Source organism: Bombina bombina, chromosome 5, assembly GCF_027579735.1.
Source record: "Bombina bombina isolate aBomBom1 chromosome 5, aBomBom1.pri, whole genome shotgun sequence".
NCBI classification, from domain to species: domain Eukaryota; kingdom Metazoa; phylum Chordata; class Amphibia; order Anura; family Bombinatoridae; genus Bombina; species Bombina bombina.
In genome coordinates this window covers 144,946,969-144,971,438 of record NC_069503.1, presented here as the reverse complement: position 1 = coordinate 144,971,438, position 24,470 = coordinate 144,946,969, and the positions used below count along the sequence as shown (strand labels likewise).

Genomic DNA, 24,470 nt, shown 5'->3' with positions numbered 1-24,470 from the left:
AACAACTCGGGGGTTCATCAGGTTTCAGTCGGACAACATCATGACTGTAGCTTACATCAACCATCAGGGAGGGACAAGAAGCTCCCTAGCAATGATGGAAGTATCAAAGATAATTCGCTGGGCAGAGTCTCACTCTTGCCACCTGTCAGCAATCCACATCCCGGGAGTGGAGAACTGGGAGGCGGATTTCTTAAGTCGTCAGACTTTTCATCCGGGGGAGTGGGAACTTCATCCGGAGGTCTTTGCCCAAATACTTCGACGTTGGGGCAAACCAGAGATAGATCTCATGGCGTCTCGTCAGAACGCCAAGCTTCCTCGTTACGGGTCCAGATCCAGGGATCCGGGAGCGGTTCTGATAGATGCTTTGACAGCACCTTGGACCTTCGGGATGGCTTATGTGTTTCCACCCTTCCCGATGCTTCCTCGATTGATTGCCAGAATCAAACAGGAGAGAGCATCAGTGATTCTAATAACGCCTGCATGGCCACGCAGGACTTGGTATGCAGATCTAGTGGACATGTCATCCTGTCCACCTTGGTCGCTACCTCTGAAACAGGACCTTCTGATCCAGGGTCCCTTCAAACATCAAAATCTAATTTCTCTGAAGCTGACTGCTTGGAAATTGAACGCTTGATTTTATCAAAACGTGGTTTTTCTGAGTCAGTTATTGATACCTTAATACAGGCTAGGAAGCCTGTTACCAGAAAGATTTACCATAAGATATGGCGCAAATACTTATATTGGTGCGAATCCAAGAGTTACTCATGGAGTAAGGTTAGGATTCCTAGGATATTGTCTTTTCTACAAGAAGGTTTAGAAAAGGGTTTATCCGCTAGTTCCTTAAAGGGACAGATTTCAGCTCTGTCCATTCTTTTACACAAACGTCTGTCAGAAGTTCCGGACGTTCAAGCTTTTTGTCAGGCTTTAGCTAGGATCAAGCCTGTGTTTAAAACTGTTGCTCCACCATGGAGTTTGAACTTAGTTCTTAATGTTTTACAGGGGGTTCCGTTTGAACCCCTTCATTCCATTGATATCAAGTTGTTATCTTGGAAAGTTCTGTTTTTAATGGCGATTTCCTCGGCTCGAAAAGTCTCTGAGTTATCTGCCTTACATTGTGATTCTCCTTATCTGATTTTTCATTCAGACAAGGTAGTTCTGCGTACTAAACCTGGGTTCCTACCTAAGGTGGTCACTAACAGGAATATCAATCAAGAGATTGTGGTTCCATCTTTGTGTCCTAATCCTTCTTCGAAAAAGGAACGTCTGCTACACAATCTAGATGTAGTCCGTGCCCTGAAATTTTATCTACAGGCAACTAAGGATTTTCGACAAACGTCTTCCCTGTTTGTCGTTTATTCTGGTCAGAGGAGAGGTCAAAAAGCTTCGGCTACCTCTCTCTCCTTTTGGCTTCGTAGCATAATACGGTTAGCCTATGAGACTGCTGGACAGCAGCCTCCTGAAAGAATTACAGCACATTCTACTAGAGCTGTGGCTTCCACTTGGGCCTTTAAGAATGAGGCTTCTGTTGAACAGATTTGCAAGGCTGCAACTTGGTCTTCTCTTCATACTTTTTCCAAATTTTACAAATTTGACACTTTTGCTTCTTCGGAGACTGTTTTTGGGAGAAAGGTTCTTCAGGCAGTGGTTCCTTCCGTATAAAGAGCCTGCCTGTCCCTCCCGTCATCCGTGTACTTTAGCTTTGGTATTGGTATCCCATAAGTAATGGATGATCCGTGGACTGGATACACTTAACAAGAGAAAACATAATTTATGCTTACCTGATAAATTTATTTCTCTTGTAGTGTATCCAGTCCACGGCCCGCCCTGTCACTTTAAGGCAGGTAATTTTTCCATTAAACTACAGTCACCACTGTACCCTATGGTTTTCCTTTCTCTGCATGTTTTCGGTCGAATGACTGGTAATGGCAGTTAGGGGAGGAGCTATATAGCAGCTCTGCTGGGTGAATCCTCTTGCACTTCCTGTTGGGGAGGAGTTAATATCCCATAAGTAATGGATGATCCGTGGACTGGATACACTACAAGAGAAATAAATTTATCAGGTAAGCATAAATTATGTTTTTTCTACGTTCACCTTCCATCCGTGCGATCTGAGAAAGGCCAGAACAATGTCTGTATGAGCCTTTGCTTTTGACAGGGACGACGCTTGTATTAGAATGTCGTCCAGGTATGGTACTACTGCAATGCCCCTCGGCCTTAGAACCGCTAGAAGGGACCCGAGTACCTTTGTGAAAATCCTTGGAGCAGTGGCTAACCCGAATGGGAGGGCCACAAATTGGTAATGTTTGTCCAGAAAGGCGAACCTTAGGAACTGATGATGTTCTTTGTGGATAGGAATATGTAGGTACGCATCCTTTAGATCCATGGTAGTCATAAATTGACCTTCCTGGATAGTGGGTAGAATCGTTCGAATGGTTTCCATTTTGAACGATGGTACCCTGAGAAATTTGTTTAGGATCTTCAGATCCAAAATTGGTCTTAATGTTCCCTCTTTTTTGGGAACTACGAACAGATTTGAATAAAATCTCATTCCCTGTTCTTTTATTGGGACAGGGTGTATCACTCCCATTTTTAACAGGTCTTCTACACAATGTAAGAACGCCTGTCTCTTTATTTGGTTTAAGGATAAGTGAGACATGTGGAACCTTCCCCTTGGGGGTAGTTCCCTGAATTCCAGAAGATAACCCTGAGAAACTATTTCTAGAGCCCAGGGATCCCGAACATCTCTTGCCCAAGCCTGAGCAAAGAGAGAGAGTCTGCCCCCTACTAGATCCGGTCCCGGATCGGGGGCTACTCCTTCATGCTTTCTTGTTAGCAGCAGCAGGCTTCTTGACCTGCTTACCCTTGTTCCAGCCTTGCATAGGTTTCCAGGCTGGTTTGGGCTGTGAGGCATTACCCTCTTGCTTAGAGGATGCAGAATTAGAGGCCGGTCCGTTCCTGAAATTGCGAAAGGAACGAAAATTAGACTTATTCTTGGCCTTGAACGGCCTATCTTGTGGAAGGGCGTGGCCCTTTCCCCCAGTGATGTCTGAGATAATCTCTTTCAATTCTGGTCCGAAGAGAGTTTTACCTTTGAAAGGGATGTTAAGCAATTTTGTCTTGGATGATACATCCGCTGACCAAGACTTTAGCCAAAGCGCTCTACGCGCCACAATTGCAAACCCTGAATTTTTCGCCGCTAATTTAGCTAATTGCAAGGCGGCATCTAAAATAAAAGAGTTAGCCAACTTAAGTGCGTGAACTCTGTCCATAACCTCCTCATATGGAGTCTCTCTACCGAGCGACTTTTCTAGTTCCTCGAACCAGAACCACGCTGCAGTAGTGACAGGAACAATGCACGAAATGGGTTGTAGAAGGTAACCTTGCTGTACAAAAATCTTTTTAAGCAAACCTTCCAATTTTTTATCCATAGGATCTTTGAAAGCACAACTATCCTCGATAGGCATAGTAGTGCGCTTGTTTAAAGTAGAAACTGCCCCCTCGACCTTAGGGACTGTCTACCATAAGTCCTTTCTGGGGTCGACCATAGGAAATAATTTCTTAAATATAGGAGGGGGAACAAAAGGTATGCCGGGCTTCTCCCACTCCTTATTCACTATGTCCGCCACCCGCTTGGGTATAGGAAAAGCGTTGGGGTGCACCGGAACCTCTAGAAACTTGTCCATTTTGCATAATTTCTCTGGAATGACCAAGTTGTCACAATCATCCAGAGTAGATAACACCTCCTTAAGCAGTGCGCGGAGATGTTCTAATTTAAATTTAAATGTCACAACATCAGGTTCAGCTTGTTGAGAATCTGAAATTTCCCCATCTGACAAAACCTCCCTCATGGCCACTTCAGATTGGTGTGAGGGTATGACAGAACAATTATCATCAGCGCCCTCCTGCTCTTCAGTGTTTAAGACAGAGCAATCGCGCTTTCTCTGATATGCAGGCATTTTGGATAAAATATTTGCTATGGAGTTATCCATTACAGCCGTCAATTGTTGCATGGTAATAAGCATTGGCGCGCTAGATGTACTAGGGGCCTCCTGCGTGGGCAAAACTGGTGTAGACACAGTAGGAGATTATGTAGTATCATGTCTACCCCCCTCATCTGAGGAATCATCTTGGGCAATTTCATTATCTGTGGCAGTACTGTCCTTACTTTGTTTGGACGCTTTGGCACAATTATCACACAAATTTAAATGGGGAGACACATTGGCTTTCATACATATAGAACATAGCTTATCCGAAGGCACAGACATGTTAAATAGGCTTAAACTTGTTAAGAAAGCACAAAAACGTTTTAAAACAAAACCGTTACTGTCTCTTTAAATTTTAAACAGAAACACTTTATTACTGAATATGTGAAAAACTATGAAGGAATTGTTCAAAAATTACCAAAATTTCACCACAGTGTCTTAAAGCATTAAGAGTATTGCACACCAAATTTCAGAGCTTTAACCCTTAAAATAACGGAACCGGAGCCGTTTACAAATGTAACCCCTATACAGTCCCAGCTACAGCTTTTGCTGAGATCTAACCAAGCCCAGAGGGGAATACGATACCAAATGACGCCTTCTAGAAACCTTTCCAGCTATTTTCAGGTCCTCACACATGCATCTGCATGTCTTGCTCTCAAAAACAACTGCGCAGTAATGGCGCGAAAATGAGGCTCAGCCTACAACTGGGAAGGCCCTCCCTGACTGGAAAAGGTGTCTAACATAGTGCCTGCCGTTAAAAAACGTTCCCCAAGCTTATAAATGTGAAATATCAGCATAAACATGTATAAAATGCCCAAATAAAGCAATCGATTTAGCCCATAAAAGTGTCTACCAGTTTTATAGCCCATATTAAGCCCTTTATTCTGTTTGAGACTAAGAAAATGGCTTACCTATCACCATGAGGGGAAAAATGACAGCCTTCCAGCATTACACAGTCTTGTTAGAAATATGGCTAGTCATACCTTAAGCAGAAAAGTCTGCTAACTGTTTCCCCCAACTGAAGTTACTTCATCTCAACAGTCCTATGTGGAAACAGCAATCGATTTTAGTTACTGTCTGCTAAAATCATCTTCCTCTCACAAACAGAAATCTTCATCTTTTTCTGTTTCAGAGTAAATAGTACATACCGGCACTATTTTAAAATAACAAACACTTGATAGAAGAATAAAAAAACTACATTTAAACACCAAAAACTCTTAACCATCTCCGTGGAGATGTTGCCTGTGCAACGGCAAAGAGAATGACTGGGGTGGGCGGAGCCTAGGAGGGACTATATGGCCAGCTTTGCTGGGACTCTTTGCCATTTCCTGTTGGGGAAGAGATATTCCCACAAGTAAGGATGACGCCGTGGACCGGACACACCAATGTTGGAGAAAGCTCTGTTTTGCTAATGCATGGGAAAAGCAAAATCCAGTGACTGTCCCTGGAAATTAGGGACTGTTGGCAACTATGATATATATTGATTTAAATATGAAATAAATACTGATTATATATATATATATATATATATATATATATATATATATATATATATATATATATATATATATATATATATATATATATATATATATATATATATATATATATTTATTTAAAGATCTGTCACCATGCAATTCCAGTACAGTTCATAATAATAAAAAACTGCATTTTATTAAAAATTTAAATACATTTACTTAACCAATTAATTTCAAATTTTCCACTTTTGTAGAACCTCAGTGGTGCATTTGGGTTTTGTGCTGCCCAAGGCACTCAAAATTCTGCTGGCAGGAAGTAATGTGGATTTTTATTTATGTTTTTTTAATGGCATTTGCAAAGTAAATGTTCACAAGGACTTGCAACACACTTACGCACACACACGTCTATCTATTTCTGCAATATATATAAAACCCCCAAACACAGATTTCTTAATACAATACTTCCCTAAACACAATACTAAGTGCTGAAAGCCAACAGAACTAAAGGCAATAGCTAGCTGATTAACCCCTTAATGACCACAGCACTTTTCCATTTTCTGTCCGTTTGGGACCAAGGCTATTTTTCTGCGGTGTTTGTGTTTAGCTGTAATTTTACTCTTACTCATTTACTGTACCCACACATATTATATACTGTTTTTCTCGCCATTAAATGGACTTTCTAAAGATACCATTATTTTCATCATATCTTATAATTTACTATAAAAAAATTATAAAATATGAGGAAAAAATTGAAAAAAACACACTTTTTCTAACTTTGACCCCCAAAATCTGTTACACATCTACAACCACTAAAAAACACCCATGCTAAATAGTTTCTAAATTTTGTCCTGAGTTTAGAAATACCCAATGTTTACATGTTCTTTGCTTTTTTTGTAAGTTATAGGGCCATAAATACAAGAAGCACTTTGCTATTTCCAAACCATTATTTTTCAAAATTAGCGCTAGTTACATTAGAACACTAATATCTTTCAGGAATCTCTGAATATCCATTGACATGTATATATTTTTTTTAGTAGACATCCCAAAGTATTCATCTAGGCCCATTTTGGTATATTTCATGCCACCATTTCACCGCCAAATGCGATTAAATACAAAAAATCGTTCACTTTTTTACTAATTTTTTCACAAACTTTTGGTTTCTCACTGAAATTATATACAAACAGCTTGTGCAATTATGGCTTAAATGGTTGTAAATGCTTCTCTGGGATCCCCTTTGTTCAGAAATAGCAGACATATATGGCTTTGGCGTTGCTTTTTAGTAATTAGAAGGCTGCTAAATGCCACTGCGCACTACACGTGTATTATGCCCAGCAGTGAAGGGGTTAATTATGGAGCATGTAGGGAGCTTTTAGGGATACTTTTAGCTTTAGTGTAGTGTAGTAGACAACCCCAAGTATTGATCTAGGCCAATTTTGGTATATTTCATGCCACCATTTCACCGCCAAATGCGATCAAATAAAAAAAACGTTAAATTTTTCACAATTTTAGGTTTCTCACTGAAATCATTTACAAACAGCTTGTGCAATTATGGCACTAATGGTTGTAAATGCTTCTCTGGGATCCCCTTTGTTCAGAAATAGCAGACATATATGGCTTTGGCGTTGTTTTTTGGTAATTAGAAGGCCGCCAAATGCCGCTGCATTTCACACGTGTATTATGGCTAGCAGTGAAGGGGTTAATTATGTAGCTTGCAGGGTTCATTTTAGTTTTAGTGTAGAGCTCAGCCTCCCACCTGAAACATGAGACCCCCTGATCCCTCCCAAACAGCTCTCTTCCCTCCCCCACCCCACAATTGTCCCCGCCATCTTAAGTACTGGCAGAAAGTCTGCCAGTACTAAAATAAAAGCTATACTTGGGCATTTTTTTGTTTGTTTTTTGGCATATTTACATATGCTGCTGTGTAGGATCCCCCCTTAGTCTCCAACCTCACTGATCCCCCACCAAACAGCTCTCTAACCCTCCCCCTCTGCCTTAACGGGCGCCATCTTGGGTACTGGCAGCTGTCTGCCAGTACCCAGTTTAGTAACAAATGTGCCTTTTTTTTTTTTTTTAAATGCCCTTTTCTGTAGTGTAGCTTTCCCCCCCCCCCCCAAGACCATCTCCCCACCCCTTCCAGATCCCTTAGCTGTTTATTTCTAACTTTTTAAAATGTTTTATTTTAACTTTTAGCAGCTTTATTTTTCTGTAGTGTAGCGGTTCCCTCCCGCTCCCGCCCCGTGCACGCGCCCGCCGCCGCCCCCCGTGCATGCGCGCGCTCCCGTGCGCGCTCCCGACGGTTCCACCCCCGATCCCGCCCCCCTTCCCTCCACTTGGCACATCGATGGCCGCCCACCCGCCTCCCAGACTTGCTCCCACCCACCAACGATATCGGCCACCGATGTCCGGTGCAGAGAGGGCCACAGAGTGGCTCTCTCTGCATCGGATGGCCAAGGGGGGTTATTGCAGGATGCCTCCATATCGAGGCATCACTGCAATAACCGGAAAGCAGCTGGAAGCGAGCAGGATCGCTTCCAGCTGCTTTCCAGACCAAGGACATACGCCACACGTCCTCGGTCATTAACTGTATTTTTTTTGAGGACGTGTGGCGTACGTCCTTGGTCATTAAGGGGTTAAAAGAAAGGTTCAGAGCTACCTCTAAACTGTAAGCTCCAGGGGCAGTCTGTTATTATACCCCCCTAGAATGTAAGCTCCTATTGTATACCTGTATAATACTTCTAAAATAACTGTAAGCTTTTTACAAATATAGCCACAAAAAACTGCTGCCCCTCCCAATCTGCAACCCTAGGCAAGTGCCTTGTAAATAGGCCCCTGTTGAACCTGCAAAATAAATAGTGCAAAACACCAAATTTTCAGCCTAATTAATCCAATCCCACATTTATTATAGCTCATCTAAACTTTATTAATTAATTAAACTAGTATATCCTTCCCACAGGGCAAGCTCAAGACATTGTGCTGATTGGGTCTGCGTATGAAATAATGCCCACCCCCTCCCGACTTCTACCTATTGTATAACTCATTCTAACAGCCCACCTGGCCTCCCCAGAGTCCTCCTTACTAAACCTGCAGGCTTAATCAAGTAGCATGTCCCACTCCTCTCCCACCGATGAGTCTCACTATGAATGCCACCCACATGCCGTGCCCAGCTATCTTGACTATGACCAGTGGAGTCTTCTGTGGTCATGTCATGTTGTTGCCGCCTGCTATGACCCTGCTGTACCTGCATGGGACTTGAGACTGTTTCCCCCACAAGAGGAGCTAGAGCAGAGATCAGGAAGGAGGTCTGGGTATGACATTGTGCTGGACTTATTCACTAAAGTGCCACCATGGGTCAGTTGGACCCATCATTAGGCAATCCCTGCCCTCCTAACATTCCCATATGACCTCCTAGACTGTAAGGTCTGCCTTTTTTGAGGGAGGTATGTGAGCGGGGCTACATGTGTTCCGTGGGAGGAGTTGGGACAGAAAGGTGCACAGTTGAAGGTTTACCAAGTGTAGGGTTGGGTGGACTATAATCGGAGTTGGAGTAGGCTGTGGGAGGAGTCTGGCCAGTCCTTAAAGGGACAGTTTACTCAAAACATGTTTTCCCTTTAATTTGTTCCCAACGATTCACTTTACCTGCTGGAGTGTATTAAATTGTTTACAAGTCTTTCCATTGCCATTATATTGGCATTTGAATTCATTTATTTAGCCTGTGGTATCCCCACCCAACCTGAAAGTTTTTGGCCACGAGACCAAGCTGTGTTAACACAGTCAGTAGAATAAATTACACTCCCAGTGGGTTATAGAAGAGATAAGGTAATAAAATGTTAATTTTCCATTGTTCTCTACAAGTATTGGTGACTGGTTTATGTACAGATATAAGATAAAGGAGCAGTTATATTTACACAATGTGATAAAGTAATGAGATCTGATTATACCTACAAGCTCAACCCATTTTATTAGGTTGTGGCTTCAAAACACAAATCAGCTAATTCATATACACAAATAAACCTTAAAAAAGCAAATCTCATACATTTTATACTCTGCAGCTGGTAAAAAAAGTAATTGGAACCACATTAAGGGAAAAACTATTTTATAGTATACTGTCCCTTTAAAGAGACAGTTTAATCAAAAATTATCTCCCCTTTAATTTGTTCCCAATGATCCACTTTACCTGCTGAAGTGTATTAAATTGTTTACAAGTATTTCCATTACCTTATATTGGCATTTGAAATAGTTGATTTAGCCTGTGGTATCCCCACCTATTCTGAAAGTGTTTGGCCTTAAAGGGACACTGTACCCAAAAATGTTCTTTTGTGATTCAGATTGAGCATGGATTTTTAAGCAACTTTCTAATTTACTCCTATTATCAAATTTTCTTCTTTCTCTTGGTATCTTTATTTGAAATGCAAGAATGTAAGTTTAGATGCCGGCCCGTTTTTGGTGAACAACCTGCGTTGTCCTTGCTGATTGGTGGATAAATTCATCCACCAATAAAAAAGTGCTGTTCAGAGTACTGAAACAAAAAAAAAAGCTTAGATGTCTTCTTTTTCAAATAATGATAGCAAGAGAACGAAGAAAAATTTATAATAGGAGTAAATTAAATTGCTTAAATTGCATGCTCTTTCTGAATTACAAAAGAAAAATTTTGGGTACAGTGTCCCTTTAAGGCCAAGCTGTGTAAACACAGACAGTAGAAGAACTTAGACTCTCTGGTGTATAGAAGAGAAAAGGTAATAACATGTTAATTTTCCATTGTTCTCTCCAAGTATTGGTGATTGGTTTACAGACAGATATAAGATAAAGAAGCAGGTATATGTACACAATGTGATAAAGTAATGAGATCTGATTATACCTACAAGCTCAACCCATTTGACTAGGTTGTGGCTTCAAAACACAAAATCAGCAAATTTATATACACAAATAAACCTTAAAAAGCTAAATCTCATACATTTTATACTCTGCAGCTGGTAAAAAAGTAATTAGAAACACATTAAGGGAAAAATAATATTATAGTATACTGTCCGTTACATTTCACTGTAAGGTAAACTGTTAGAGGGGCAGCAGGTAGGGCACTTAGACCATGACCTTCCCATAATATGCCGGATGAATATACATTGAGGAGCCAGCAATGCATTTGTTAGGTATAAAAGTATGTGAATTATAATGCATGTCAAATAATTTAAAAAGAATCCTGAAGTAATATTTTAAGAGTTGTTGCTTCCTTGCTACTGAGATATGTGATGGCTGAACTAATGCAATATACTTACACCTGCAAGTCAAATAAACTATTATTTTGTAATATGGATTCGTACAAGATATTGCCATAGCAGGGGAGAATCATTTTCCGTTTCCTTTTATTTCCCATTGAGTTCCTGTTAGATGCTGTCTATATTTACATCTAAATGTTCCTCTTTAGCACCAACATAAATGAAGAATGACATGCTGTGCACATTTAGGCAATGACGCTGTTTTTTTTTGTGGAGCTAAAAATAAAACTTATTGTCTAAGCACTTAGATTATTGCTAAGATAGCTCTTAAAGGGACAGTAAACACTTTGAGATTGTAATATAAACTGTTTAAGAGTAGTTAAACAAATTTACAGTGTACTTTCATTGTTTATTTTTCCCCCTTTTCATATATATATATATATATATATATATATATATATATATATATATATATATATATATATATATATATATATATATATATATATATATATATATATATATATATATATATTAAAAAAAAGGATTTTCAAGTTCTGAAGACTGAAAGTACACACTGCAAACACTTCATTAGATCTTGTACATATCTGTCCCAAAGCAGAGCTTATCAAATAGTAAACTGCAAAACAATGCAGCAACAAGTTCAGATTGGCTCCTTTAAATATGGCCAGAAGTGGGTGGAGTTTGGCTAATGAAAAAACAATTGCAGAAAACAAGATGTTTATTGGTTTAATTTGTTTATATGTTTACAATTGTTCATTGTGTTATTTTAGAGCATGGCCAGAGAAAAGTCTTGTAACAACAAAGAATTCACTTTAAAACTATTGGAGATGGCCAATTTATCTTTGTGCAAGTTGCAGAGTTGACATTGCTGGGGTCCAGATAGATCTGGGACTGAGCTTATGTTAAAAGTCAATGCAACCATATCACATTTCAATGGTAAACATGAAAACTCTCTAGCCTATAGTCTCACCCCATTTTACAGATAAAGGACTTGGACATGAAACTCTACATGACCCCCCCCCCCCATACAGTGGTTACACAAACACAATAAAATGCAAAGTACATACATTATTTTTCTCTGTTTCACTTTTCCTGTAATTTACCTCTACAAATAGTTTTTTACCACCTCTTCCATACTGCACATTATTTGCTTAGAGCACTGCATGAGTTCTTTACCTCTTACTTCTGATTGGCCAGAGCAAATGAGACCAGGTAACATAAATAACATTAAAGGGACACTGAACCCAACATTTTTCTTTCATGATTCAGATAGAGCATACAATTTTAAGCAACTTTCTAATTTACTCCTATTATCAAATTTTCTTTATTCTCGTGGTATCGTTATTTGAAAAGCAAGAATGTAAGTTTAATGCCGGCCTATTTTTGTTTAACAACCTGCGTTGTCCTTGCTGATTGTTGGATAAATTCCCCCACAAATAAACAAGTGCTGTCCAGTGTTTGAACCAAAAAATGTCTGGCTCCTTAGCTTAGATGCCTTCTTTTTTAAATAAAGATAGCAAGAAAACGAAGAAAAATTGATAATATGAGTAAATTAGAAATTTGCATAAAATTGCATGCTCTATCTGAATCATGAAAGAAAAAACTTGGCTTCAGTATCCCTTTAAAGGGACATGAAACCCATTTTTTTCCCATGATTCAGATAGAGAATACAATTTTAAATAACATTCTAATTTACATCTATTATTTAATTTGCTTCATTCTTCAGATATCCTTTGTTGATGAAAAAGCAATGCACATGGGTGAGCCAATCACACGAGGCATCTATGTGCAGCCACCATTCAGCAGCTACTGAGCGTATTTAGATATGCTTTTCAACAAAGGATATCAAGAGAATGAAGCAAATTAGATAAAATAAATCATTTGGAGAGTTGTTTCGAACTGCATGTTCTTTCTAAATCATGAAAGAAAAAATGTGGGTTTCATAATCCTTTAAGTGTATTCCCCAACGTCAGTATTTGCCAGCAGACATAAGACCTGCATCTTTGTTGATAACATTACTGGGAATTCCTATCTATATTTTTTTTTTTATCACTCAGTATTTTTGTGAAGGTGATGTAAGATCGTCTTTTGGTTACAGTACGTGTGTATTTCCTCAAATGCCTTGAGCACTGCGTGACAGTAGAGTTTACAACAATGTTATACATAAGACACATGCATGCTCCTGAGCCTACTTCAGTATGCTCTCATCGATAAATGATGCCAAGTGAAAAAGGTAAATTTAGTAACAGGCGTAATCAGGAAACGTTTTCCATTTTGTAATTCTAAACACTCTAAATCATAAAAATGTTCTAACTTCCATATCCCTCTAAATGGCCATTATAGCGCTGCGGAATCTGTTGGCGCTCTACAAATAACCAATAATAATAATAGTAAAAAATGACATGCTCTAATTTGTAATACTAATGACCCTGCACCTCTGTGTGTTTAAACCCGCAAAAGGGTTAAAGACATAGTAGAAGTACAGCTCTCCCTGTAGAGCACTGCTAGTCTAAAGCAGAAACTGCTGCTCATCCAATAAGCAGCACTAGTTATACGGCAAGTAGCACTGCTGATTGGGTCAGGGGCAGTTTCCACTTGAGACCAGCAGTGCTTTGTGGCTAAATACAGAGTAGAAGTACTGTTCTGTAGTCACATAGCACTGCGGGTCCCAAGTGGAAACTGCCATTGACCCAATCAGCAGTGCTATACGGGTACAGAGTGTTACTTCTACTATGCGTTTAACCCCTTTGTGGTGATTAAATAAATAGAATCTTAAAATTACATGCGCTAATGAAATCGAAAATTGGAAAATTGTTTAAAATTCCAATCCATTTAAGTGCTATTTTGACTTTACAGCAGCTTTAAATAAAAGCTGTTTAATTTGTCTTTAACAAGAAGTGCACGCTTGTGTATAGGTAATCCCTAGGGACAGATTGCTCACTAGCGGATAACAACATCTCCTACAACGTTATTGGTGAAAAGTAATTTGCCCCACAAACATAATATCAACCATACATTATAAACCAATTTTATAAATAAATCATTTAAAAATTTTTTTTTTTAATAAAATGTAAAATATCTTCTGTCAGAAAAAAAGTTACTGTCCCTTTAAAAACTAAAAAGCAATAAGCTACCTGGCAATGGCTACAACTTCATACAACTACATTCCCTTTTTACACTTTATGAACCAATTAGATAATATCTGTGTCCCCTTCTTTAAGGTCCAACTATTTTTCTAAAACATTTTCCAAAAAATAGCACTCAGTGCCCTGTTTGTGTACAGTTTTCTTCTTTTCAATTAGCCATAAAGTTATCCCTCTAATCAGAATTGTATTTACAGTACAAACAGTACAAGCCCTCCCATTCACAAGCAAATCAAGACAGACATTGCAGCACACTCAGCTGTACTGTCTGTCATACAGACATATATGTAAACACACTACTGTACGAAATGATCATATGACATGGCCCATATACTACTGGTCTATCTGTGCCTGCAGTCACAGTGTACAGCAGATGTCTAGCTACGTACACAGACGAATAGGCAGATAAACAGTTCATTTATAGCTGAGATTTAGATATTGTAAAATGAAATCTATTAAAAACAAACAGATCGCAGCCTTACCTTGCACTGACAGATTGCAGTACAGCCACATACAGTATAGTTACACCTCCTTACAGTGCTGCAAGCAGTAAATGTTCTCTCCCTGTGACACTCCCTCTTTCTCTTCCCACCAGGAATTTTTTAACTGCTGAACAAGTCCAAGCCCTTAATTAACTCTGTGAGTTCCAGAAAGGTGCTCAAGGTCACTCCGGGACTGTGCGAGTTCCAGCAACTCAATAATTGCTCAACTCTAACACTAAAGCTACAATTTAAACTTAGATGATTCATAAACATAGAGCATGCAATAAAAAACAAACTTTCCAATTTACTGGTATGATCAAATTGTCTTTTTATATGCACACGTTCTAATACACAAGCACTTACTGAGCATGTGCAAGAGCTCGCAGTTTATAAAGGTCTGTGATTGGCTGATGGATATCATATGATCTAGGGGACAGGGAAATGGAGAAAAAACTTAAAAATACTGTCTATATACAGCTAGTTATTTTCTCTATCTGTTGTTCTATAGTACGCTAGGAACAACTGTATTTAAAGTGTGTTTATCTCTTAATTTTAGGGTGAGTGAGTGATCTGCATAGATCCTTACAGTACCATGACAGCATTAACCCTCTAATGTAGTTGGGGCTGCCCTCTGGACAGGTGTTGAAGGTCCCTTGCATCCCCTTCAATTATGATCTCCCAGTGATGTCACTTTTTTCTTTTTAACATTTCATTGTTTCAATAATACATATACATATATATATATATATATATATATATATATATATATATATATATATATATATATATATATATATATATATATATATATATATATACAGTATATATATATTTCTTTCATGTAATTAGCAAGAGTCCATGAGCTAGTGACATATGGGATATACATTCCTACCAGGAGGGGCAAAGTTTCCCAAACCTCAAAATGCCTATAAATACACCCCTCACCACACCCACAAATCAGTTTTACAAACTTTGCCTCCTATGGAGGTGGTGAAGTAAGTTTGTGCTAGATTCTACGTTGATATGCGCTCCGCAGCAGGTTGGAGCCCGGTTTTCCTCTCAGCGTGCAGTGAATGTCAGAGGGATGTGAGGAGAGTATTGCCTATTTGAATTCAATGATCTCCTTCTACGGGGTCTATTTCATAGGTTCTCTGTTATCGGTCGTAGAGATTCATCTCTTACCTCCCTTTTCAGATCGACGATATACTCTTATATATACCATTACCTCTACTGATTCTCGTTTCAGTACTGGTTTGGCTTTCTACTACGTGTAGATGAGTGTCCTGGGGTAAGTAAGTCTTATTTTCTGTGACACTCTAAGCTATGGTTGGGCACTTTTATATAAAGTTCTAAATATATGTATTCAAACATTTATTTGCCTTGACTCAGGATGTTCAATGTTCCTTATTTCAGACAGTCAGTTTCATATTTGGGATAATGCATATGAATTTATCATTTTTTTCTTACCTTAAAATTGACTTTTTTCCTGTGGGCTGTTAGGCTCGCGGGGGCTGAAAATGCTTCATTTTATTGCGTCATTCTTGGCGCAGACTTTTTTGGCGCAAAAATATTTTTCTATTTCCGGCGTCATACGTGTCGCCGGAAGTTGCGTCATCCTTTTGACGTTTTTTGCGCCAAAAGTGTGGGCGTTCCGGATGTGGCGTCATTTTTGGCGCCAAAAGAATTTAGGCGCCAAATAATGTGGGCGTCTTTTTTGCCGCTAAAAAATATGGGCGTCATTATTGTCTCCACATTATTTAAGTCTCATTATTTATTGCTTCTGGTTGCTAGAAGCTTGTTCACTGGCATTTTTTCCCATTCCTGAAACTGTCATTTAAGGAATTTGATCAATTTTGCTTTATATGTTGTTTTTTCTATTACATATTGCAAGATGTCCCAGATTGACCCTGAGTCAGAAGATACTACTGGAAAATCACTGCCTGGTGCTGGATCTACCAAAGTTAAGTGTATCTGCTGTAAACTTGTGGTATCTGTTCCTCCAGCTGTTGTTTGTAATGAATGTCATGACAAACTTGTTAATGCAGATAATATTTCCTTTAGTAATACTACATTACCTGTTGCTGTTCCATCAACATCTAATACTAGTGTTCCTGTTAACATAAGAGATTTTGTGTCTAAATCCATTAAGAAGGCTATGTCTGTTATTCCTCCTTCTAGTAAACGTAAAAGGTCTTTTAAAACTTCTCATTTTTCAGATGAATTTTTAAATGAACATCATCATTCTGATTCTGATAGTGGTTCCTCTGGTTCAGAGGATTCTGTCTCAGAGGTTGATGCTGATAAATCTTCATATTTATTCAAAATGGAATTTATTCGTTCTTTACTTAAAGAGGTTTTAATTGCATTAGAAATAGAGGATTCTGGACCTCTTGATACTAAATCTAAACATTTAAATAAGGTTTTTAAATCTCCTGTAGTTATTCCAGAGGTTTTTCCTGTCCCTGATGCTATTTCTGAAGTAATCTCCAGGGAATGGAATAATTTGGGTAATTCTTTTACTCCTTCTAAACGTTTTAAGCAATTATATCCTGTGCCAGCTGACAGATTAGAGTTTTGGGACAAAATCCCTAAAGTTGATGGGGTTATCTCTACTCTTGCTAAACGTACTACTATTCCTACGGCAGATAGTACTTCCTTTAAGGATCCTTTAGATAGGAAAATTGAATTCTTTCTAAGAAAAGCTTACTTATGTTCAGGTAATCTTCTTAGACCTGCTATATCTTTAGCGGATGTTGCTGCAGCTTCAACTTTTTGGTTGGAAGCTTTAGCGCAACAAGTATCAGATCATAATTCTCATGGCATTGTTAATCTTCTTCAACATGCCAATAACTTTATTTGTGATGCCATCTTTGATATCATTAGAGTTGATGTCAGGTATATGTCTCTAGCTATTTTAGCTAGAAGAGCTTTATGGCTTAAAACTTGGAATGCTGATATGTCTTCTAAGTCAACTTTGCTTTCCCTTTCCTTCCAGGGTAATAAATTATTTGGTTCTCAGTTGGATTCTATTATCAAAACTGTTACTGGAGGGAAAGGAACTTTTTTACCACAGGATAAAAAATCTAAAGGTAAATTTAGGTCTAATAATCGTTTTCGTTCCTTTCGTCACAATAAGGAACAAAAGCCTGATCCTTCATCCTCAGGAGCGGTATCAGTTTGGAAACCATCTCCAGTCTGGAATAAATCCAAGCCTTTTAGAAAACCAAAGCCAGCTCCCAAGTCCACATGAAGGTGCGGCCCTCATTCCAGCTCAGCTGGTAGGGGGCAGATTACGATTTTTCAAAGAAATTTGGATCAATTCAATTCACAATCTTTGGATTCAGAACATTGTTTCAGAAGGGTACAGAATTGGCTTCAAAATAAGGCCTCCTGCAAAGAGATTTTTTCTTTCCCGTGTCCCAGTAAATCCAGCGAAGGCTCAAGCATTTCTGAAATGTGTTTCAGATCTAGAGTTGGCTGGAGTAATCATGCCAGTTCCAGTTCTGGAACAGGGACTGGGGTTTTATTCAAATCTCTTCATTGTACCAAAGAAGGGGAATTCCTTCAGACCAGTTCTGGATCTAAAAATATTGAATCGTTATGTAAGGATACCAACATTCAAAATGGTAACTATAAGGACTATCCTGCCTTTTGTTCAGCAAGGGCATTATATGTCCACAATAGATTTACAGGATGCATATCTGCATATTCCGATTCATCCAGATCACTATCAGTTTCTGAGATTCTCTTTCCTAGACAAGCATTACCAATTTGTGGCTCTGCCGTTTGGCCTAGCAACAGCTCCAAGGATTTTTACAAAGGTTCTCGGTGCCCTTCTGTCTGTAATCAGAGAACAGGGTATTGTGGTATTTCCTTATTTGGACGATATCTTGGTACTTGCTCAGTCTTCACATTTAGCAGAATCTCATACGAATCGACTCGTATTGTTTCTTCGAGATCATGGTTGGAGGATCAATTTGCCAAAAAGTTCATTGATTCCTCAGACAAGGGTAACCTTTTTAGGTTTCCAGATAGATTCAGTGTCCATGACTCTGTCTCTGACAGACAAGAGAGGTCTAAAATTGGTTTCAGCCTGTCGAAACCTTCAGTCTCAATCATTCCCTTCGGTAGCCTTATGCATGGAAATTCTAGGTCTTATGACTGCTGCATCGGGCGCGATCCCCTTTGCTCGTTTTCACATGCAACCTCTTCAGCTCTGTATGCTGAACCAGTGGTGCAGGGATTTCACAAAGATACATCAATTAATATCTTTAAAACTATTTGTACGACACTCTCTGACGTGGTGGACAGATCACCAACGTTTAGTTCAGGGGGCTTCTTTTGTTCTTCCAACCTGGACTGTGATTTCAACAGATGCAAGTCTGACAGGTTGGGGAGCAGTTTGGGGGTCTCTGACAGCACAAGGAGTTTGGGAATCTCAGGAGGTGAGATTACCAATCAATATTTTGGAACAATTTTCAGAGCTCTTCAGTCTTGGCCTCTTCTAAAGAGAGAATCGTTCATTTGTTTTCAGACAGACAATGTCACAACTGTGGCATATATCAATCATCAAGGAGGGACTCACAGTCCTCTGGCTATGAAAGAAGTATCTCGAATTCTGGTTTGGGCGGAATCCAGCTCCTGTCTAATTTCTGCGGTTCATATCCCAGGTATAGACAATTGGGAAGCGGATTATCTCAGCCGCCAAACGTTACATCCAGGCGAATGGTCTCTTCACCCAGAGGTATTTCTTCAGATTGTTCAAATGTGGGGACTTTCAGAAATAGATCTGATGGCTTCTCATCTAAACAAGAAACTTCCCAGGTATCTGTCCAGATCCAGGGATCCTCAAGCGGAAGCAGTGGATGCATTGTCACTTCCTTGGAAGTATCATCCTGCCTATATCTTTCCGCCTCTAGTTCTTCTTCCAAGAGTAATCTCCAAGATTCTGAAGGAATGCTCGTTTGTTCTGCTGGTGGCTCCAGCATGGCCGCACAGGTTTTGGTATGCGGATCTTGTCCGGATGGCCTCTTGCCAACCGTGGACTCTTCCGTTAAGACCAGACCTTCTGTCGCAGGGTCCTTTTTTCCATCAGGATCTCAAATCCTTAAATTTAAAGGTATGGAGATTGAACGCTTGATTCTTAGTCAAAGAGGTTTCTCTGACTCTGTGATTAATACTATGTTACAGGCTCGTAAATCTGTATCTAGGAAGATATATTATAGAGTCTGGAAGACTTACATTTCTTGGTGTCTTTCTCATCATTTTTCCTGGCATTCTTTTAGAATTCCGAGAATTTTACAGTTTCTTCAGGATGGTTTGGATAAAGGTTTGTCTGCAAGTTCCTTGAAAGGACAAATCTCTGCTCTTTCTGTTCTCTTTCACAGAAAGATTGCTAATCTTCCTGATATTCGTTGTTTTGTACAAGCTTTGGTTCGTATAAAACCTGTCATTAAGTCAATTTCTCCTCCTTGGAGTTTGAATTTGGTTCTGGGGGCTCTTCAAGCTCCTCCATTTGAACCTATGCATTCTTTGGACATTAAATTACTTTCTTGGAAAAGTTTTGTTTCTTTTGGCCATCTCTTCTGCTAGAAGAGTTTCTGAATTATCTGCTCTTTCTTGTGAGTCTCCTTTTCTGATTTTTCATCAGGATAAGGCGGTGTTGCGAACTTCTTTTCAATTTTTACCTAAGGTTGTGAATTCTAACAACATTAGTAGAGAAATTGTGGTTCCTTCATTATGTCCTAATCCTAAGAATTCTAAGGAGAAATCACTGCATTCTTTGGATGTAGTTAGAGCTTTGAAATATTATGTTGAAGCTACTAAGAATTTCAGAAAGACTTCTAGTCTTTTTGTTATCTTTTCCGGTTCTAGGAAAGGTCAGAAGGCCTCTGCCATTTCTTTGGCATCTTGGTTGAAATCTTTAATTCATCATGCTTATGTCGAGTCGGGTAAAACTCCGCCTCAAAGGATTACAGCTCATTCTACTAGGTCAGTTTCTACTTCCTGGGCTTTTAGGAATGAAGCTTCTGTTGATCAGATTTGCAAAGCAGCAACTTGGTCTTCTTTGCATACTTTTACTAAATTCTACCATTTTGATGTATTTTCTTCTTCTGAAGCAGTTTTTGGTAGAAAAGTACTTCAGGCAGCTGTTTCAGTTTGATTCTTCTGCTTATAATTTCAGTTTTTTTCATTATAAGATTTAAACTTTATTTTGGGTGTGGATTATTTTCAGCGGAATTGGCTGTCTTTATTTTATCCCTCCCTCTCTAGTGACTCTTGCGTGGAAGATCCACATATTGGGTAGTCATTATCCCATACGTCACTAGCTCATGGACTCTTGCTAATTACATGAAAGAAAACATAATTTATGTAAGAACTTACCTGATAAATTCATTTCTTTCATATTAGCAAGAGTCCATGAGGCCCACCCTTTTTTGTGGTGGTTATGATTTTTTTGTATAAAGCACAATTATTCCAATTCCTTATTTTTTATGCTTTCGCACTTTTTTCTTATCACCCCACTTCTTGGCTATTCGTTAAACTGATTTGTGGGTGTGGTGAGGGGTGTATTTATAGGCATTTTGAGGTTTGGGAAACTTTGCCCCTCCTGGTAGGAATGTATATCCCATACGTCACTAACTCATGGACTCTTGCTAATATGAAAGAAATGAATTTATCAGGTAAGTTCTTACATAAATTATGTTTTTTTTTCATTTTTTGATTTATTTATTTTTGTTTTTAGTATTGCTTTTGTTGTAAGGTTTATTTCTGTGGAAAAATGTCTCTAATATTATTTTTGTAATTACTATCCCATTTCCTATTTAGATTACAAATAAAATTCTTTGGCTATATAAAAATGATGAAAAGAGTGCTTGATTCCCTGTCTTTTATTGTGTATATATTGAGCAGGTAAAAGTTTTAAGTTCGATTTTGGACTAGTATGGTTATGTATTGTGTAACTTGGATATTTTTGACAAATCCGAATCGACGTAACATAACTAACGAGTGACAACAAATCGATTTGAATTCATTTGTTTTTATTCAAATGAGTGTAGTGTCATATTCTTCTACGGACTTCTTGTCCAATTAGATCATTCCTTTTGTTTTGTGGGTTGGATTACACACAGTGTCACAGTGATAGTCTTCTAGTCTAATTATCGTATTATTTTAATTTTGTGGGTAGGATTACTGTCACACGCAGTGCAATGTGCTTTTAGCTTTCCTCAAGGGTTGTGCATTTGAATCTATCCAAAATGATAGAACCGAATACGTTCCGAATATAACAAATTTTGCCAAATTAACGATTCGGTCCGAAATTATGAATCGATACAAAATTACTAATGATTCAATTACGTTTTCGAATGGATCAGAATTTATGAATTCGGAACGACACAAATAAAAACTAAACTAATTACCACCGCATACCGAATTAATCCGACTATATCGAATCGAAATTTTTAAAAAAAATAATCGAAACGAACAAAACCAAATTTTTCTATTGCGCACATGTCTAATATTTTTTATTCCAATGTTCTCAACATAGCAGAATATGTTGTGTTTATTAATAGATATTCCTATATATATATATATATATATATGTATATATATATATATATATATATATATATATATATATATATATATATCTGTGCACATGTATATATTAGTGCATAAGTATGATAGTATGTGATATGACCTCATATGTACATATAATTATTTGTAAATATGAGCTCATATCACATACTATCATACTTGTTTTAACTTGTGCACTAATACTGCCCATTTACTTTGATACTTGTGTATGGATTTGTTCCAATTTTTTGTTTATTAATACTTTTGTACCATATTATGATTGGATAATGATTTAAGGGGCGGTTCTTCTCAGATGAGGGGGTGGGTTTTAACACCTGATATATACACTGTTTTTCACATTTTCACTTAGTCTGATGAAGGAGTGAGATCCCCGAAGTGTTACGTATTGTTTTTGTGCCAATAAAGCACTTTTTCATTAAATCCAATGAGTGCATGCTGATTATGGACTTATAATTTCAATTGCCTGCACCCTCATAGCTGACTATTAGGTGAGAGTGCACTCTGCTGGGATTTGTGTATATAGGCTTTCATTCCGAAGGGGTTAAGAATAAAAAACACCCCCACTATAGGCCGCAATAATGCCACATTCTGTGTTAAGTGGCGTGGTATTCAGAACAAGTAGAAGTGGCATCTTTACTAAAGCAGGTTGAAAACTAAATGACTGTGTTTGAAACCACGGATACTGGTAAATTAAGTGGTGAAGGGGACAATGATTGGCTACAGAAAATCAAGAAACAGGTGGACAATAATGAAAAAGACCTTATTTCTTTCAAAGAAAGAAAATGGGAAGTGGTAACCAGCTACTATAGAGATAAAATAATTTACAGGTGGCTTCTGGGTCCTGAAGAGAGAAGGTTCATGTCCAGAAATAGAAGGCCTAGGGTATACAAACCAAGAACCCTGAATATGGTAGAGAGCTCTGATAATAGCTCGGGTTCAGAACATATGGGTTCAGAGGAATTGGGCACTATCACAGGATCCCAACCTATGACTATAGGTCAAAAAATGTCACAAGGGGAGGCCACACCCCAGAAGAAGTGGCTGCAAACACAAGAAGGGACACTCGGGGGAGACCACCATGGAAATGGTGCAAAGGATGGAACAGAGTATAATTATAAACCTTAGTACACACCAGATGACGCCAACAGAACAAAGTGTCCTTGAAAAGGGCTTAACATTTGTCCCCACGACCAGACCTGACAAATTTGAATTACATGTTTATCTCTATAAGTTCAATAGAAAGCTCAGATTAAAGGAGCATTTTGGCCAAAATGAGGGTATTGTGGAAAAGTTCAAGAAAAAGAGCAAGTTTGACCCCAAAACTGAATGCCAGTATAAATACATAAACGATCCAAAGAAGATAAATGGTAGCAGCAACAATAAGATAAAAAGTTCAATCTTTATTTCCCCATATTAAAATATATGCTCCAAGGGGGGAGAAGTAAGTATAGAATCAGATACACGGATACAAAAAACAGTATACGCGTTTTGGCGTAAGCCGTAATCACTACTGATAAAAGGGTACATTCAGAGTTTATTTAAAAAGGGTGTACTAAATCCCTATTGGCTGAAACCAATAGTTGGTCCAACCAATAACCGTGTATCTTTAAGTGCGAATATGTGATCGAAAACAAATAAGCACAATGTAGGTAGTGTCCATTAAAGAACACAACATCTAGCAACAGTCTATATTTTAAATTCAAACACACAGAATATACAAATGATTTTCTACATACTGCAATAAGGGATAAGAGATGCAAGAATTTATAGTCCATAGTGAATTGCTATCATTATATCGCTGCTAAGCCATATTATATATGCCGGGGCAAAAATATATAAGGAACACAATCTATTATGTGTCATATAAATCCATTATAAATTACTATGCCTCACGCAGCTAAAATTATTGTCATGACTTCAATTCAAAGATTTGCTAAGAAAGCAATGGACTACAAAAAAATAGTTAGTAATTAATAAGCTACAAAGTAACACATTAGAAATTTAATTTAAGCATTACATAAAAAGTAATAATTTGGCCCTTAAAGAAAAGAAAATATATTATTATGTAACAAAGTATAACATAATAACAACTCGTGTTGGTATCTTCAGGGCTCCATTAACATCACAGAGCCCCAAATGAAAGGGTAAATGTAAGGAACTAGGCTGAGGGGATGGTGTGCATGCGATAAGTGCATAGGTAAAGTAATCACCAATGAGTAGAACTAGATCTTAAATTTGTAAGGACAATTGAGTAATAATAATAATGTATAGATGTATATATAGTTCAAATGATAGGTCAAACACTGACCATCACTACATAAAGGATTGGAGCACTTTGGTCCAGGATTGAATACAAATATACATATATATATATATTTCGTGACCCATCAGTTCATTCCCAGTAATTTATGAGATCATACTCTGCATTAAGTCCTAATGGGACCTTGGTGGAAAGTTTAAAAATCCATAACATTTCTCGTCTCTCTGAAATTTTTTGCCTGTCTCCACCCCGTTATCATCTAAGCGGTCTTTAGACCGCTGCTTCATAACTGCT

At 38.3% G+C, this 24,470-nt stretch overlaps 1 protein-coding gene across 4 annotated transcripts in view; it reads right to left on the bottom strand.

Moving 5' to 3' along the window:
- The window catches only part of ALS2CL (ALS2 C-terminal like), a 320,431-nt gene that overhangs the window by 194,307 nt on the left and 101,654 nt on the right, over positions 1–24,470 (bottom strand). Inside the window, exon 1 of one of the 4 annotated variants that reach the window (XM_053713730.1) lies at positions 14,321–14,494. The exons of the other annotated variants lie outside the window; for them this stretch is intronic. The gene's annotated coding sequence lies outside the window, so the exon portion shown is untranslated. Of the gene's footprint in view, positions 1–14,320; positions 14,495–24,470 lie in introns of those variants that run through there. 4 annotated transcript variants of the gene reach the window in all.